Raw genomic sequence first — 17,107 nt, 5'->3', positions numbered from 1 at the left:
TTGATCTTTGCTTTACTGGGACAGGCATTCTAATTATTAGTTTGATGTATTAGTAAAATCTTCGCTTGACACTTCGTGTTCTGTTAAGAAGAAATGGCAACGTGGCAGTATTGCTGAAAAGTCTAGGAGCATTAACTTTTCACAAGGCAGAGAGACGGCCCGGGGCGCGCTTCCCACACTGGGGATTGCTTTCTAATAATCAGCTACATTAAGCCTTGGAACATATTTTTATTTAAATAGGAGTGTATCCGAGGTTCTGTAAATTCTCTGGAAGTACTCTGCTATGGGAAGGCCAAGTCCAAAGAAGTCAGCCAACTTTTCCTCTTTTAATACCTTTCTCTTCTCTTTCCCAGTGAGCTTACTGCCTGGGTAGTGTAGCCCCTCCGCGTTACTTACTTAGAAACCGGACCGCATCTACTCTGTGGACAAGGACATTAAGGAGTGCTGTGGCCTGTGTCCCCGGGGATGGGGCTACGACAGTGTGGGCACGTGTGTCCCGGATTTTGGAGCAGAGGAGGACGTGACTAATGGAGTTGGGGGGCTTGGGCATAGGAGGGTGGCATTGGAAGGGAGAAGGTAGGAAGGAGGAGAAAGTAAAGAGAAGCTACGAGTTGAGTCTTCATGCAATAAAATTGTAAACTTAAACCAAGCTGCTTGGTGGGCTTGAGGAAAGGAGGTAGGTGGGGACCGGTTTCTCTTCTGTGAGTGACCGGGGCTGTGGTCCAGGGTGGTCTGCCAGCGGGCACGTCTAGAATGCCCTGCTGGACTAGGATGTGTGAAGCCAGTGTGGCACTGGGTTAGTGGTAAGCACCCAGCTTTGGTCCCGGATGTCACCTCCCAGCTGTGAGATCCTGGGGAAGTCACTTAATCTCCCCATACACCCCACCTCTTCCTCTGGACAGAGAAGGTTGGACAGGGACCTTCAGTCTGGATCCAGCTCTCTGTGGCAGCCTTACAATCTCTTCAGAGCTTAACCACGAGGAATGGATACGTTTTAGTCCGCATGGAAACTGGTTCGATTTCCTTTCCCTCTTTCAAAAATTTCAAAGAAAGAGCTTTAAAGCCTAAAATTGTTGTGACTAATGTCTTTTGTGTTCATTCTGGTTGTCCAAGCAAGAAGTAACACGGCTTATTAAGAGGAAAATGCTGTTTCTCTCCTCCCAGAGCCCTTCGGACACCAAACGTGTCACGTTATGTAGGTAGCGCTGACCCTCTGGGCTAAGGGCTCATCCCAAGGGACTGCCCCCTACTTCAGATGCCAGCTGGAAGTAGTGGGCCCCAAGGTTGTCCCACTTCTGACGTGGCTACAAGTCAGCGTTCCCCATGACACCCTCCTCAGGTGTGACAATTCCCTTTAAGGGTCACAGAACTCAGGGCGACACTTGCCTTCCTATGCCTGGCTCACTGTGGAGGACAGGGCTCAGGAAGAGCCGAGAGGAGGGACTGCTTAGGTCAAGGTAGGTGGGGCGAGAGGCAAGGCATCTGCCCTCTCGGGGGGTTCAACATGTCCTCACGGAAGCCATGTGCTCCCTTCGTAGAGGGTTTTCTTGGAGTTTCCATTAGGCACAAGCGATTGATCATTGACCACTGGGGACTGATTCAATCCGAAGCCCCTCTCTCCTCCCTAGAGGTCAGGGATGGGGCTGAAAGTCCCAACCCTCTAATCACAAGGTTGGATCTTAGGCAACCAGCCCCCATCCTCCAGCAGTCATTAGCATAAACTCAAGTATGGTTCAAAGGAGCTTGTTATGAATAACAACAGATGTTCCTCTCATCCCTGGTACTCAGGAAATTCCAAGGGCTTTAAGAGCTCTGTACCAGGAACTGGGGATAATGACAAATATATATTTCTTATTATAGCCCAATATCACACACATTATTAAAAGTCCTCTTTTAAGTGTTTATATTGCAATTAGTTTTCAATAACCTTAAATTGTCCTCTGAATTTATGATTCTCTCTGGAGCTTCGGGTATATTATCTAGTGATCTAGCCAAATATTTTGTGTGCCTCTAAAAAGAAAACCAGTTGTTACAAATCAAATATCAATTCCAATTCTTGTTGAATAAGTCATAAATATCCTAGCAACAGACATGAATTTGCCGAGTTGCTCTTAAATTAGCATTTCAGGTGAGTAAATGGCTCCCTAAGTCTGAGTTTATGTTCATTATTATTTAAGAGATTTGGCAATTAGCCTGCTGTTCTTACTGCTAAGCTTATTAGTCAGAGTGGCTGTAAGAATAAAATGGGGAGCTAGAAACTATTATCATTCCAAAGATATGTTTTTAATTTATTTTTCAATTACAGTTGACATACAATATTATATCAGTTTCAGGTGTACACCAGAGGGATTAGACATTTATTTACCTTATGAAATGATCACCCTGGTAAGTCTAGTACCCATCTGACACCATACAAAGTTATTATGTTATTGATTATATTTATGCTGGACTCTACATTCCCATGACTAATTTAATAACTAGCAATTTGTACTTCTTAATTCTTTCACTGTTTTTGCCCAATCTCCCAATGCCCCCTCCAGTCTGGCGACCACCAATTTGTTCTGTTATACAAAGCTATTTTGGTGATTCTCTGAGGAACTGGAAAAAGGATTAGCGCGAGCAGAGCTGACTTGGTGGATATACTTGAGTCTTCACTGCCAAGGCATTTCCCCAGTTCTACACAGAGGTTTTGGATAGAAATGGAAGGGTCTTTGCCCAGGGGAAGGGGTTCCCATCTGGAAAGGATTTGTCAGCTTTTCCGTAAAGTTTTTTGATGGAGTTGCCAATATTCCCCCTACAGATGTGGTGTAACCAGCTCAGCAGCCACAGGAGGAAGCTGTTTGTGCAGACTTGACTCATCTGGAGCGGGACAGCAGGGAGTTAGCACATGGAGACCCTAGCTAATAAGCCAAAAAGAAATGGGCCCAGTACTGCAGAGAGAGGGGAAAAGACTGGGCAGGAGAGACCATAACGCGAAAACTGCACAGCGTGGTTGCGACAGGATGTACAATTCCAACTCACAGACTTAGCGTGGGTTCCTGAGGATAAAAATATGTAACACCAGGGTGTTGAGGTTCTAGAGAAGATTTGGGCGTGATGATTACAAATCCAGTTATAGCCCCTAACAATTCATATCCACATATTTCACAGTCATTTACTATGTTTCATTTCCTAGAGGTTGTTGGGGAGGAAAAAAAAAAATTTGCCACCCTTCTAGGTTCTGGGACTGGTCTAATAATTACATTAACATAAGGCAGGGTAACAGGAGAAAAACAACTTTGTAATTTCACATGTATGGGAGCCCCATAAAAATATGAGACCCAGGGACCAGTTGGGCAGTGGAGGCTTATATAACCATCTTGGGCTAAGGAATGGGACAGGGGCCTGGGCTTCAAAGGAGGGGAGAATAATTCACAGGACAAGAAGAAGAACACGTATTTTGTAATTAGATGTTTGCCTGCCATACAGATGGGTCATTCTGATAAAAGTTATCTCTGGTAGTAGCTTTCTCTTGGAGATAGGGCCCCTTTCTAAATCCTTTTAGGTACCTTGTGGCGGCATATTTTGTTTCCCTTGGGGATCCATAACAAAACACCATACTCTGGGTGGTTTAAGATGCATTACTCCAGTCTCAATCTGTCATCACGTGGAGTTCTGTTCTGTGTGTCTCTGTGTCGAGATGTCCCTCTTTGCATGAGGACACCACTCATAATGAAGTCAGGGTCCCCCCCAAACTAGTATATGACCTTATCTTAAGTTGAGAAAATCTGCAAAGACCCTATTTCCAAATAAAGCCACATTCAATGTTCCTGGGCATTTGAACCTTTTCTGGGGGGACACAATCCAATGCCTAGTTCCCTAGTTGGGCTGGAGTATCTGAGGTCCCTCTAACACGGCAGGGAGTTGGGAGGGTGTTCACTCAGCCACATAGCGCAGAGTCCTGCACCTAAAACAACATGCTTGGTAAACATTAAACAAATCTGACTGGAGTTTAATCGTGAGGCCAATGGCCTTACCTGGTCACAGGGCCGACACAGAGCTGACAAAGAAGGGGCTGGGTCTCAGGGCGTGTTAACACCGAGACAGCACACCTGACCCAGACTCAACTTTGAAGGGCAGCATGTTTCCATCCTCAGGGACTCTGCCAGTCTGTCTCCTGTCCTGACTGAAATCTTAGAACATCACACGGTGATTACTCTGTCCCCATTTGCAGTGACCCAAAGCAAGGAGTGCTGAGCTGCTGACAGAGATTGGCTTTATCTGTTTCTTCCAAACTCTATTGTCTTCTACTTTCTGTTGCATGTAGGGCCTCAGTTAGGTAAAAAAAAAAAAAAATTTTTTTTCAACGCTATAGATAAACTTACACAGCTTTTCGATCTTGATTTTGGATTTCCCTGGGGTCTCTAATACCTGGTGTGCAGTTAAAGGTGACAAAAGAAGCTTCTGGCTACTGAGGGTCAAAGGATGTCTGTGAGCTGGACTTTGCTCCGTAGGCCCAGGGTGTTGACCTTCTCAGTTCATGTGGGGTCACCAGGCTGGGGGCCTGGTTCACACGGCCCAAAGGCTCATGAATGAGCAGCTGATTAACACACTCCAGTTGATTCCTTTAAAGTTAGAACTAGAAATTCCAAGGGGAACAGGCAAATTTCTGGGTAGCACACTTCTTTTTCAGTGGAAGAGTTTATCTGGGAAATTCCAATAGTGTACTACCCGGAAGTAGCTTGGACACATCAATTCAGAGCAAGTGCTCTGGACATTTCAGAAACTCTTAGATCAGACTCATGGCAAGTGTGGGTGTAAGGGTAGAAGGGGCATCAGGATACAGTGTGTCCAGCGCACACTTCCTCATTATGCAGATAAGGAAATGAGAGTCAGAGGTGCAGTGACTTGCCCAGGGTCCCACAACAAGAGGCTCAGACCCATGCCTCCCGGGTGCACATCTAGGCAATGTGGTGTGGTGAGCTAAGGTAGCATGGGGCAATAAAAAAACACATTCTTCAAGTTCATACAGCCCTGGGCAGAGTTCTGGCCCTGCCGCTTACAGCAGTAATAATAGACAATCAACATTTATTGAGCTCTTACAACATGCCGGTTCCTTTCCAAGTGCCTTGTAGTCGTTGCTACATTTAGTTCTCACAACAGCCTTACGAGATAGTTATTATTATCCCCACTTACCAAGGGGGAAAATGAGGCACAGAGCGGTGAGCAACTCGCCCATGGTATATAGTAAGGTGGACGCAGGCTCCCAAATTGCAGAACCTGTATTCTTTTTTTTTTTTTTAAATGTATAATTTCTTTTTTTTTTTTTTAAGATTTTATTTATTTATTTTTAGAGAGAGGAGACGGGAGGGAGAAAGAGGGAGAGAAACATTGATGTGTGAGAGATACATCTATTGGTTGCCTCTCACACGCCCCCAGCGGGGAACCTGGCCTGCAACTGAGGCACGTGCCCTGACTGGGAATTGAACTGGTGACCTTTTGGTTCACAGGTCAGTGCTCAATCCACTGAGCCACACCAGCCAGGGCAGAACCTGTATTCTTAACCTTTGTGGTCAATTTCATAAACTCATTGGAGGAGAATTGTTCTTGTCTGTAAAATCAGGTGAATGAGACCTCCTTGCCAGGTTGTTGATAGATTAGAAATCATGACCAAAATGTGTCCCGTATCTAACGGGCACTTAATGAAACGCAGCAGCCTTATAAACTCCTTCTGGTGGGGACTAATTAGCAGTGCCCTCAACTGGTGCTTCTTAGCTGCAACTTCAGACAGTGCCTTTCGTCATCGTAGCGTGGGCTTCCAGTACATTATTCCACCTCGGTGCCTTCACCGCTCCTGTGGGGACCTGTTTGCAGATGGACTTGAGTTTGGCGATGGCTCCTCTTTAGGACTGTCCTTCCCAGTGCTGTGCGCTAGGAGAGGGCGCGGGAGTCTGTGCAGAGACGTCAGGAGACCCGCATGCCCCCCACTGGGGCGAAGCCGTCCTCGTTCTGTGACTTCCAGCACCTTTGAGCCTCCCTTTCCCCATCCGTCTGTAAATCAGATATATTAATAGCCAGTTGCCCTTTTTAATGTCAAAGTTTTGCTTTAAGTAAGAGATATGAAAACTCTTGGAAAGGCCTAATGTGCTTACTGGCAAGTGAAGTCTTATTAATACAATCTTTTTTCCCCCCTCTTGGTAGCTATTTTAAGATTCAGAAATCCTTCATTTTTGGCTCCTTCTCTCTTTTTACAATGAATGCCTCTTCCTCGCCTGGTGGGGGTGTGGCCAACTGTGCTACTGGAATGTTCCCCCTCGACACGGTTGCTGCCGTGTGTCTGTGAGTACAGGCGTCCGAGGGACCTGGCTGGGATGGGTATGTCGGGGCTGTTTCATCAGCTTCCACTCACCAGCTAGACGGAGCCATTGACTTCTCTGTCCTTGGCTGAAGTCTGGCCAATGCTGTGTGCCGGGGGATCACGCTTTACCTTAAACAAGAGGATGCAAACGTTCAGGAGGAAGGCTGGCTACGTCCAGGTGTGACTGGGTTTCAGGGTCACTGGGAGACGTATCCTGCCCCCAGATGCTCCTGTTCCTATCACGCGACCCCTGAAGATGAATTTCCATTACTCGTTCACAAACACCTCCGCGGTCTGGCCGGCTGCCTCCTGTTTGCCTCCCGCATTGCTCCTCAGGGTAAACGAACGGGTCGCTGGCCGTAGCCCAGATCGTTGGCTAACACGCCTTCCTGAACCCCTCCTTTAAAGCGCTCCCCAAAGCCGCCTTTATAAAAGCGGTACCCACTTGATAGATAAATAAGTTGGTTTAGTTTACATTTTTAAACATGGTTATGAGGGTTTCTCCCCCCTAAGTTTGTATATCTGCTATTTGGGCTCTCCTCTCCCTTTTCTGTGTGTGTTATCTGGGTTCTATGGATTTTTAAAGTCCGTTAGATAGATGAAGTATGTGAGTTCTTAGTCATATCAGCTGCAAATATCTTCCGATGTTTTCATGGCTGCTTGTTTGTTTAGGGTTTTTTTTTTACAATTATAAGAAGGACTTTAGTGACATCCATTAATCTCTTATTTTGTCTTTTTTTTTTTTTCTTTCATTTATTGATTCTCAGCTACTTCCAACCTTTAGACGTGCTCAAGAGTTACCTCTCTTCCAGGGAGCGGTGTGAGAGGTTTCGTGTTTGCTGGGCTGTGTTCTCCGCATCTTACCGTGGTGTCGCGGTGCCGTGGTGTCCGGGTGTGGGAGGCGAGGGAAGGCTGCGCCACGCGTGTGCGGCTTCTCCCTGCAGGTTCCTCACCGTGCTGGGCCTCGTCCTTCCCCTGGCTGGGACTGCGTACGGGGCAGCCAGGGGCTGGGGGTCAGACCGCGGGGCGTCCCCTGCGCATGGGGCGCTTTCGGCCACGTGGGGAGTCTGCCTTTGAGAGAGACAGAGAAGAGTGGACCAAGAAACAGAATCCAGTGGATGGGTGGCCTCTCCCTTGTCTTGCTGCCAGGAACCCTGAGCAGAGGAAAAAGTAGGCATTTTAATAAACTAAGACCACTCGTGAGAGGTGACTTAGATGAGTTCTGAACTGGAAAATAATTCCTGCAGTGCTGGAGTCCTGGGAATGCCCAACACCTCCTGAGTGCTGGCGTGGGGGTGGGGTCTCCGCTCTTCACAATTCAGTCTTTGTTTACCCTCCGTGTGTTCAGGCGAGGCTACCAAAAACACTGCTTTATTTCTTGGGTACGATTATCCAGTGTGCTCTTGAGCTACTCAAAAAAGACTAGGTCAGCACAGAGCTTGGGTTTCTCTGTAGGAATCCTCCAAGGAACAATTCCATGATCACAGCAACTCAGGTGACTCACAGACCTTCCTGGCCTGACCCCAGGGTAAATGACTGACTTATGCACAAAGCCAGGGCAGGGAGCATGCCACAGAGCTGGTTCAGACCCAGCAAAGTGTGCCTGAGCCAGAAATAGATAACCCCGAGGAGGGTCACGAGGGCGGGATCCCAGCAAGGCACACTGTGTTGTGTTTTCGCTAAAAAATCAGGAGCAGTGTTTTCATTTCCACCTGCCCATGTGGCAGAGCAAAGAGGACACACACACACACACACACACACACACACACAACCTGAGACAAGAATGGCTTAGGCTTGCAAATACCTTTAGAGAATGTGAAAGAATTTTTGGCAGAACCCCTATTGGTCCGCACGATTGTCCTTCCTTTACTCTAACCAGGCGGCCAAAAATAAAACAGAATTTCAATGAATGGACCAGAAGAATATGAGCATGTGATAAAACGGTTTCAGGAAATATGTCCAAGGTGAAAACCATAGTCATGATTTTTCAAATTCTGTTTGGATCTTCAGGCAAAAACAAAAAACAAAAGCAAAAGCAACGCCAACAAAAAAACCCCAACAACAGGAAAAACAACAAAGAACACGTTTTTAGTCCCCAGATCGGTCGCCAGCTACCAGCCCGGGGTTCCCTCTGACCCCATTGTGATGGGAAGCGTTCAGTGTTAGGCTTCTGCACAGTCAGTCCCTGCTGCCCTGTATTTTTCCTTCCTTCCTTCCTTCCTTCCTTCCTTCCTTCCTTCCTTCCTTCCTTCCCTCCTTCCCTCCTTCCTTCCTTCCTTCCCTCCTTCCTTCCTTCCTTCCTTCCTTCCTTCCTTCCTTCCTTCCTTCCTTCTTTCCTTCCTTCCTTCCCTCCTTCCTTCCTTCCTTCCCTCCTTCCTTCCTTCCTTCCTTCCTTCCTTCCTTCCTTCCTTCCTTCCTTCCTTCCTTCCTTCCTTTCTTTTCCTTCTTTCTTCATTTCATCCTGTATTGTGTACCCATGGGCCCTGGTTTGGCCCTCTGGGGCCTCAGAAAAATAAATCTATTTGCTCTCTTGTTTCAATTACAGCCCCATCAGATTTGGGGGACTGTTATCATGGCCTCCCCCAAGGCCCAGAACCCCTCAATTATTCCTTATGTGACCAGCGAGCGTCCTGGCTGCCATGTAGAAAGTGTCGGAAATAGCACAAGCTCAGCAGTCCCCATTCAAACCCGCCTCGGTTTCTAACTCTGCCCTTGCTCAGGTCGTTTGACCTCTAGGAGCCTCAGTTGCCACATGTATAAAATGGGAGCATAGAACGGGGTTTGTTGAAGGAATCAAACGAGATCGCGTGCTTACTTCGTCCTGATCTGTTGTTCTTTTCCTTGTTTTCTTCAGTTGAGCCAGGAGAGGGGGGTGGGTGGGGGCCGAGACCTCTGGCTGCACTGACCTCGCTGCGGTGGCCTGGGTCCCCGGGATCTGCTGAACACCTCCCGTTGGCCCATGGAGGGGAGCCTGCGGTCAACAGAATCCACCATTGCTGACCGTCAAGCGCAGGCTGTCTCAGGAGTCCGGCTTTTTAAGGCCAGATCGTAGGATTCAGGGCAGACACACCTGGTGTGGTGTCAGGAATTGGCCCCTGAAACTTTAGCTTCTTCACCCCAAATGACACTCTGTACGATCAGCAAACTCAGGTTCTGTTAGCTTTTCTAACAGCTACATTTCACTGTGGCCTCAAAATGGGGGGGTTTGCATGTTCTGGTGCTGTAGCAAAAAAAAAGATTTTTTAAAAAAATTTCATGCCATTGGAGTAAAATATCAAATTCCTGTATTTTGAAAATAAAACTTGAGATGGAGAGACCCCGAGAGTCAGCATTTTCTTCTCTCCATTTTGACACTCCCCAGCGAGTCAGATCAACCTACGACCCCTGGGTCTCCTGGAGGTTTGGAGCCAGACTGGGTATTTCAGACTCCTGGTTCTTTATCTTCCAAGCAATTGCTGCACCTGCTTGGTGTGGTTTCCCATCACGTGGGCTCGCCCTTTGCCGTTTTGATGAGAAAATATGAGTGAAGGTTTAAGGACGTTTTGTGAAGTAAGTCGCTGTGGATCTCAGCCCGGGTGGCCTCGGCCCTTGCTCTGTGCTCATGGCTTGCATGGGGCTCACCGTGACAGTGACTGAGAGACTCCAAAGGGGCTGCCAGGCCTTGCGAAATCCACTCATAGCCAGCGGTTCTCGAATTGGGGTGAGCATCCTGATCTCCTGGAGGGCTGCTTGTCACCCCCAAAGATTCTGCTTCACTAGGTCTGGGGCGGGTCCTGACACTGCATTTCTAACTAGGTCCCAGGCGGTGGTCCGGGACCCCCACTTTGAGAACCGCCCATATGCGTGTTTCATCCACTCCGCCCTGTGCTCCTGGGCTTGGTAACACGTGCCATTTACAAGTCAGTGAAATGGTGCTCAGAGAGGCTGTCTTCCCTGGTGACCAGTCATGTTCAGAGGATTTTATAAGCTGCAACTAGTTAAGTTGACCCACAAGCAGACGTGAGGTGGAAAAAAAAATGATAGCAAAACGTATTCTGTATCTGCTTTGCCAAGTTAGACGCCAGGCCAGATGTTTGACAAACGTCCTTGAGTCCTCATAAAGAACCCTGCCAAGAGGCGGGGTTGGTTGAAAAGTGAGGAAACGGGCCAGGGAGGCTCAGAAACTTGGTGGGACTGGGCAGGGCCCACGTGCTGTGTCTCTGCACTGCAGTGGGGCTGAGGGCTGCCCATCCTGCCGGGGCTCTGCGATCCCAGGTGAGGGAAAGGTCCTCTGAACGAGAGGCCGAGCCGCAGCAGGTGCGTCTGAGAGCGACTCCAGTGGGAAAAGGCCTCGTCATGGCTGCAACCTCCAACGTTAGGCAATTCCATTCTCTCACTTCAGAAACCGGCTTGGATTTCCAGAGCTTGGTTATAAGCCAGCTCTCGCTTTTGAATAAGCTTCAATTCTGCAAGGACCTTTGGGGCCCACCATGTTGAAGGCACCAAGCTCCGTCCAAGAGAAAATATGAGTCTCTTGGAGGCTGCTTGAGCTTTGGAGGCTCCTGTTTCACAACTCTAGCCACTTAATTGGCTCTCAGAGTGAGTTGCATTAAATTAAAAAAAAAAAAAGGAATAAATTAAGTAGAAGGGATTAAGTATTCTTAAAACAATAGGGCTTAATTGAAATAGTGAGCATAGTAGCTATGACATTATCTCATTTGTTCTTCACGATAATCCTATGATTAAAGATCTACTTTGATTCCCATTTCGCAGATGTGGAAACTTAAGCACAGAGAAGTTAATTTCACTTAGCGAAGGTCACAGAGCTTATATAAGGGACAGCCAGACTCAGAACTAGGAATGTCTAACAATAAAGCCTGCACCCTTAGCTCTGGACCACCTGCTTCTCTGTTTTCATACCTGCACCTTGACAGCTAGAGATGTTATTTGCAAGTGGTTCATTCTTGGAAGAAGACCAGAGATGCCATTTCTAGCAAATGCTGGCCTCATGCCTAAGTTCCCCTCCCCCAACCCTTTCTAACACAGACCTGTGGTCAGCCATTAGCATCCCGAGGCCTGAACTTGGGCAGTGTATTCTGGACAAGGCTCTGTGGGGACCCACCTCAAGTCACAACTATTAGGCAAAGTCAAGGTCATTGGGGAGGGAGACCAAGTCCAAAGGTCCACATCTAGATCAATAGGGGACAATGGAGAACTGAGTTGGGCAGTCCAGGCTCACAGCAAGGGTATGTCCAGTGACAGCCAGGATTGCTGGTGTGTGTTTTGGCTCTTGTTTGAGGGGCAGCATGTAGACTGATCTGGCTCTCAGGGTGGGCAGTAACACCTTTGCTCTCACCCAAGAATTCTAGGAGCCACAGACCGTGCTCTGAAATGCTTTTCTTGGCAGAAGACGGTGCCGGCCATCTGGGTTTCCAAGACGCCAGGAAGCATGAACTCTGCACGGAATGGCATCCGAGCGCTGAGTTGCCTCTGGATCATGTCAGGGGCACACCAGCCAGATGACCGCATGGCTGCCTTTGGGGCGTGCAGGACCCGTGAGCCTTAAGGAGCAGTCCCAGGAGAGAGCATCTTTTGCATGAGGGGGTCATGTTGGGCCACAGGATGGGAGGCCACAGCTTTCCTTCTGTTTCAGAGACGTGGCTGTGATCCCCCACAAGGGAGTTCTCCAGGCCAGCGCGCAGTGGCTGCTTTACGTCCTCCGAGGTATCAGTCGGGTACCTGGTACCACGTGAATAGTGATACCTGAGGATTGTGTTGGCATTGTCCAAACCGATGGCGTCCCGCTCGTTATGATGAACGAAGCCAGAAACAAACATTCTTTTTTTTTTTTCTCCTGGAAAAACAGGCAAGCATAAATATATCTTGTGCATTAGTAAAATCAATGTTTCTTGACCTTCTTCCAGTCCCTGCACTACTGAGGCCCTCCAGTCAAAGCGCGCACAGTGGTGCTTTCTCACCAGGGGCCAAATACATGCGGCAGAATTGGGGGGTCACGTGAAGGACCACATGGGAGATCCGCCCTGGTCCCTGCTCTCGCCCCACGGGGCTGAGGCCACTGTGAGAGGCCAGAGGCGCCCAAAGCCTTAGTTACAATTAGGTGCCTTGGTCACCCCCTTTTATTTTCGGTCCAAGTTCCCCTCTTAAGTGAATGACGGGGATACATAAAATTCTCCCAATACAACTGAAAGTTGAAAGTGTTCCTCTTGCTTTTTCTGAAAAAATATATTGCACAATTTTCTTCTGTTAAACAAACAGACACTGCCCTTTTTGTTTGTTACAGATAATGTGCTTGACTGCCGAGCCAGAGTGCTTAACACACACTGTACCTTTATTCTCGGGGTGGCCCGTTCTATCTCGGGGTCGACACGTTTTTTCTGATCAGGTAATATGTGCTGGTTTCTGCTGTTGTTGCTCTTAGTTTGGGGATGTGTGCATGCGTTGCCCTTCTCACTTTAGTGAGAAAAACTGAAGAGTTCAGCCCTGGCTGGGTGGCTCAGTTGGTTGGAGTGTTGTCCCCTATACCAAAAGGTTGCAGGTTCGACTCCTGGTCAGGGCACATGCTTAGGCTGTAGGTTAGATCCTCGGTGGGGGCACGTACAGGAGGCAGCCGATCCCTGTTTAAAAACAGCAACAACTGAGCAGCCCACATCGACTCACCTGGCCTTTGCTTCTGTCCATGGCTGGACAGGACAACTGTCACATGCTCCTCTCCTTTGTATTCACAGTTTATTAGATGAGTGAGGATGGCCCTCGAAATAAGCCTTTTACAAAAAGTGGTTTTATTTCTCAAAATTGTTTATTTCAGCAGTTCTCAAAATCTGGTTTGTAGGCTGATGTAAATCCATGACAAAATTTCCAGTTCTCACTGTAGGAAAATGTGGGAAAAAAAAAGAGAGAGAAAATGGTGTTGTTGTTTCATAAAGCGATGTTCACTTCAATGAACTACTGAGAGGTCAAAGCTCTCAATGGTTTGGTAAATGGCGGGTACCTTGTGAGGTGCTTTGCAGCCTTGCCTCACTGAGTCCTTGTGAGGTCCCTGTGCAGCAGGGACCATTGTTAACATCCCCATCTTTTAAGTTGAGGTGAAATTCCCATAACATATGACTGACCGCTTAAAGTGAACAATTCAGGGGCATTTCACACGTTCACAATGTCGTGCGGCCACCATTTCTATCTAGTTCTAAACATTTTCATCATCCCCAAAGGAAATCTCATGTTCATTAAGAACTTACTCCCCAGCCCCCCCGCCCCCCATTCCTGGAAATCTGTATCTGTGGTTTTCCCTTTTCTGGATATTTCATATAAACAGATTGTATCCTATGGGGCCGTTGTGCCTGGCTTCGGTTGTTTAGCACGATGTTTTTGACGTCTGTCTGTGTTGTAGCACAAGTCAGTACTTCATTTCTTTTTATGGCTGAGTAATAGTCCCTTGTATGGAGAGACCACAAAACCCCACTTTGAAGAGAAGGAAATGGAGACTGTGGGGGATAGTCCCGGTGGAGCCATGATTTAAACCCAGGCAACCTGACTCTGGAGTTCAGGAGTTCACATTTTAGCCACCAACTGGACTGCCTCTCCCTCCTCTGAGTTAGATGTGCCTTCCTTCCCAGGGAGCTGGCGATGGTAGATGGCAGCTCTTTTCATCGGATGCTGAGCCTCCATCCATCCAGCCATGACCTAGTGAATGTCTGTTTGCCAGGCATCGTCCTAGCTCCTGAGATGCAGCAGTGGGTAAAAGAAACAAGGACCTCCCATGGTGCTTCCAGGACAGTGTGTGTAGGCACACAGGAAACCAGCAATAAGCATGCAAATAAACAAGAAACAGGCTGATGGTGGAGAACACCAGGAAAGAACTAGAAGAAGGAGAGAGAATGGGTAGCTGTTGTCAGCGAGGCTGGAGAAGGCTTGTCTGACCAGGGGCTCTCCGATCTGAGACCTGAATGGCTAGAAGAAGCCTACCAGGCAAAAGCCCAGGACAGGAAAGTTGCAGGCAGAGGGAGCAGCGGGCGCAGAAGGGCTAAGGCAAGAGAGAGTGAGCCTTGTTACAGTGCATGAAAGGCCATGGTCACCCTGAGCCACCGGTGGGCAATGGAGACAAGAGAAGGAAGCTGGAGCATAGGGCAGGTGTCGTGGAGTGGGCCACGGTGAGGGCAGAAGAGAGGGGCAGGGCCGACCATGGAGGGCCTTGCAGTAATGCTAAGGAGTTTGGACGGGAGCCTTGGTCACATGGGAAGTCGCTGCATCACTTTAATTTGGAAGGTGATGTGGTCTGACATTTTAAAACGCTCACTCTGGCTCCCATGTCAACAACGGATCTAAGAAGGGCAGAGGCGGAAGCAGGAAGAGCAATCCGGTGACCTTTGTGGAATTTCAGATGAGAAATGATCAGGCTGAGGCTGGGTGGTGGTGGCCTGGATCGAGAGAAGGTCAAGGTCGTGTTTGAGATATGTTTTAGAGGTGGAGCTGTTAGAACTTGTTGGTGGACTGGATGTGAAATGTGGAAAATGAAAAAGAGGAGTGGAGGACGGCTTCTAGGTTTTGGCTTTGGAAACCACGCAGACAGACGGTGGTGTCCGTCATCGCCATGGGAAGATCCGGGGAGAAGCAGGGTTTGGAGAGGACAGTCCAGCTTTCTGCTTTGGACAAGTTAAGATGAAGGGACCTTTCAGACCTCCGTGTAGAGATGGGAAGGAAGCAGGTGGCTCTGAATGTCTGGGGCTCCGTGGAAATGTCCCGGCTAGAGGCGGAAGTTTGGGAGTGCTTGGGATGCAGGTGCCTTTTAAAGTCCCAGGGCTGAGTCGGGTGCTGGGAGGAGCCTGGAATGACAGATGGGGGCCGGATCCTAGCACGTCTGATGTCCCAGCCTTTACAAGCTGGAAACAGGAGGCGGAGCCCAGAAAGGAGTCTGGTAAGCAACAGTAAGGGATTACCCATGCCGTTCATTTTCTGCAACACTTTTCTAATATCCTGGAGACTTGCACGCTCTCCTCTGCCAGGTTTGCACGCAAATGTCACTTACACAGCAAGACTTTCTTGTCCGCTGTTTAAAATGGGCCCATTCAGCATGAGTCTTCATTTTTCCTGATTTGTTTTTTTTCTCTCTCTAATAACTATAGCTGCACCCCTCTCTCTCTCTCTCCTTCTCTCTCTCTGTGTCTCTCTCCCCCCTCTCTCACCCCCCCCCCCCCCAGCTCTCTCTCTTGTCTGTCTCCACTGGAATGTGAGGCAGGATATTTTGTTTTGCGTCAAACACAGTGCCAGGCACATAACACTGCTCAATACATCGTTGTTGAAATGATTTCTTAATTGTTTCATCTCAAGACTCTAGTGTGATAGTTCCTTGGGGCAGAAAAAAGTAGGGTGCAGAATGAGCTGAAGCCTGTCCACTAGGGCAACAGCTCACATTAGGAGGTGGCCACGGTGACAGCAGACAGTAGCCCACCGGGAAGGGTCAGAGTCCACCATCAGTAGTAAACCCAGCAGAGAGAGAGAACCACTGGGTCCCAGACTTTCCAATGGCGCAGAGCTGAGTCTAACCAGGAGGCGAAGCCCAGCTGCAGGAGACTTAGGGCAGCCCCCGAGAGTAGTGAAGTATGCCCACGGCCCAGCAAAGACCAGAACTCTGTTCCCTGCAAAGGAAGCTAATAAAAAAACAAAACAAAAACCAAAACAAAAAAAACCCTGCACCATATGCTGAATGCACTGATGGGCAGAGCTCCAAGCCCTGGGAGGGCAGCTGGCAAGGACAGATCAGGATGGCTGGAACCAAAGCCAAACTCAAGCTTCAGAGCTACCACTAGGAGAGAAGAATGAATGGCAGGAGAGGCCACTGGTCATCTTGGGCCATCAGTGGGAAGCTGAGACAACAGAGAAGCCAGCGGGTCAGCCCTGAGGTGTCTAAAACACAGACCCAGGTTACCAAAATTCCAAATGTCCGAGAAAAGTGCCAACCTCTGCCCCTCACAGCGGGCTCAGTCTGCAGCCCCTAGACGGTTGTGCCGTCTCTCAATGGTTCTGAGAGGCTGGTCCTTGCGCAATGGCCCGCCCCAGCGTCGCCTGGACGCTTGTTAGAAATGCAGATTCTCAGGCCCCACCCCAGCCCCACCGCATCAGACCCCTGGGCTGGTACAAGCCCTCCAGCTGCTGCTGCTGCTGCTACGGACTGAGCCCCAGTGAGAAATTAGAACGTGGACCCTGAACCACGCAGGTCCCAATACTGCCTGAGAGACAAAGAAATACATTATTTTCTTCATCTCTATTTGTTTTTAGTTTTCATTGCCAGTCTCAGTAACTATTTTTTTCCTTACAATTTTCATTTTATTACTTTATAAAGTGCATATATTCTTTTAAGTAAACTTTTTGTTTGAACAATGGACACATTACTAAGAATGATAGCTAATACAGTCATTATGCTACGAGCTTACAATCTTCCATCCCATACGATATTACCACACTAACCCTATAAAGCCAGAGCCAACATCATGCCCATTTTTACAGATGAGAAATTTGACGTTCAGAGATGAAATAACTTGCCCAAGTCCCCCAAGCTGGGAAAGATAGAATCAAAGGTCAAATATAAAGTTTGTTTCAGGGCAAAACTATGTCTCAACCACTATGTCACCGATGGGTTTATATAGGAGAACCGAAGACATGAACAGTTAGCCAGTGACGGTTTAGGGTGCCTTTCTGCCTCCCAGGGTGCTTCTCTATTGCAGGATTTTACCCTCTCCCAGTGCGATTCGGTCTCTGGCTCTTCTCAGTCCCCTGGAG

At 48.3% G+C, this 17,107-nt stretch overlaps 1 pseudogene; it reads left to right on the top strand.

The window, feature by feature from the left end:
• Positions 1-17,107, top strand: part of LOC150002507 (O-acyltransferase like protein-like) — a 41,330-nt pseudogene that overhangs the window by 10,570 nt on the left and 13,653 nt on the right.

The sequence above is a fragment of the Furipterus horrens genome, unplaced genomic scaffold, assembly GCF_987537825.1.
Source record: "Furipterus horrens unplaced genomic scaffold, mFurHor1.1.pri manual_scaffold_8, whole genome shotgun sequence".
In the NCBI taxonomy this organism is placed as follows: domain Eukaryota; kingdom Metazoa; phylum Chordata; class Mammalia; order Chiroptera; family Furipteridae; genus Furipterus; species Furipterus horrens.
This window is presented reverse-complemented; position numbering and strand designations above follow the sequence as displayed.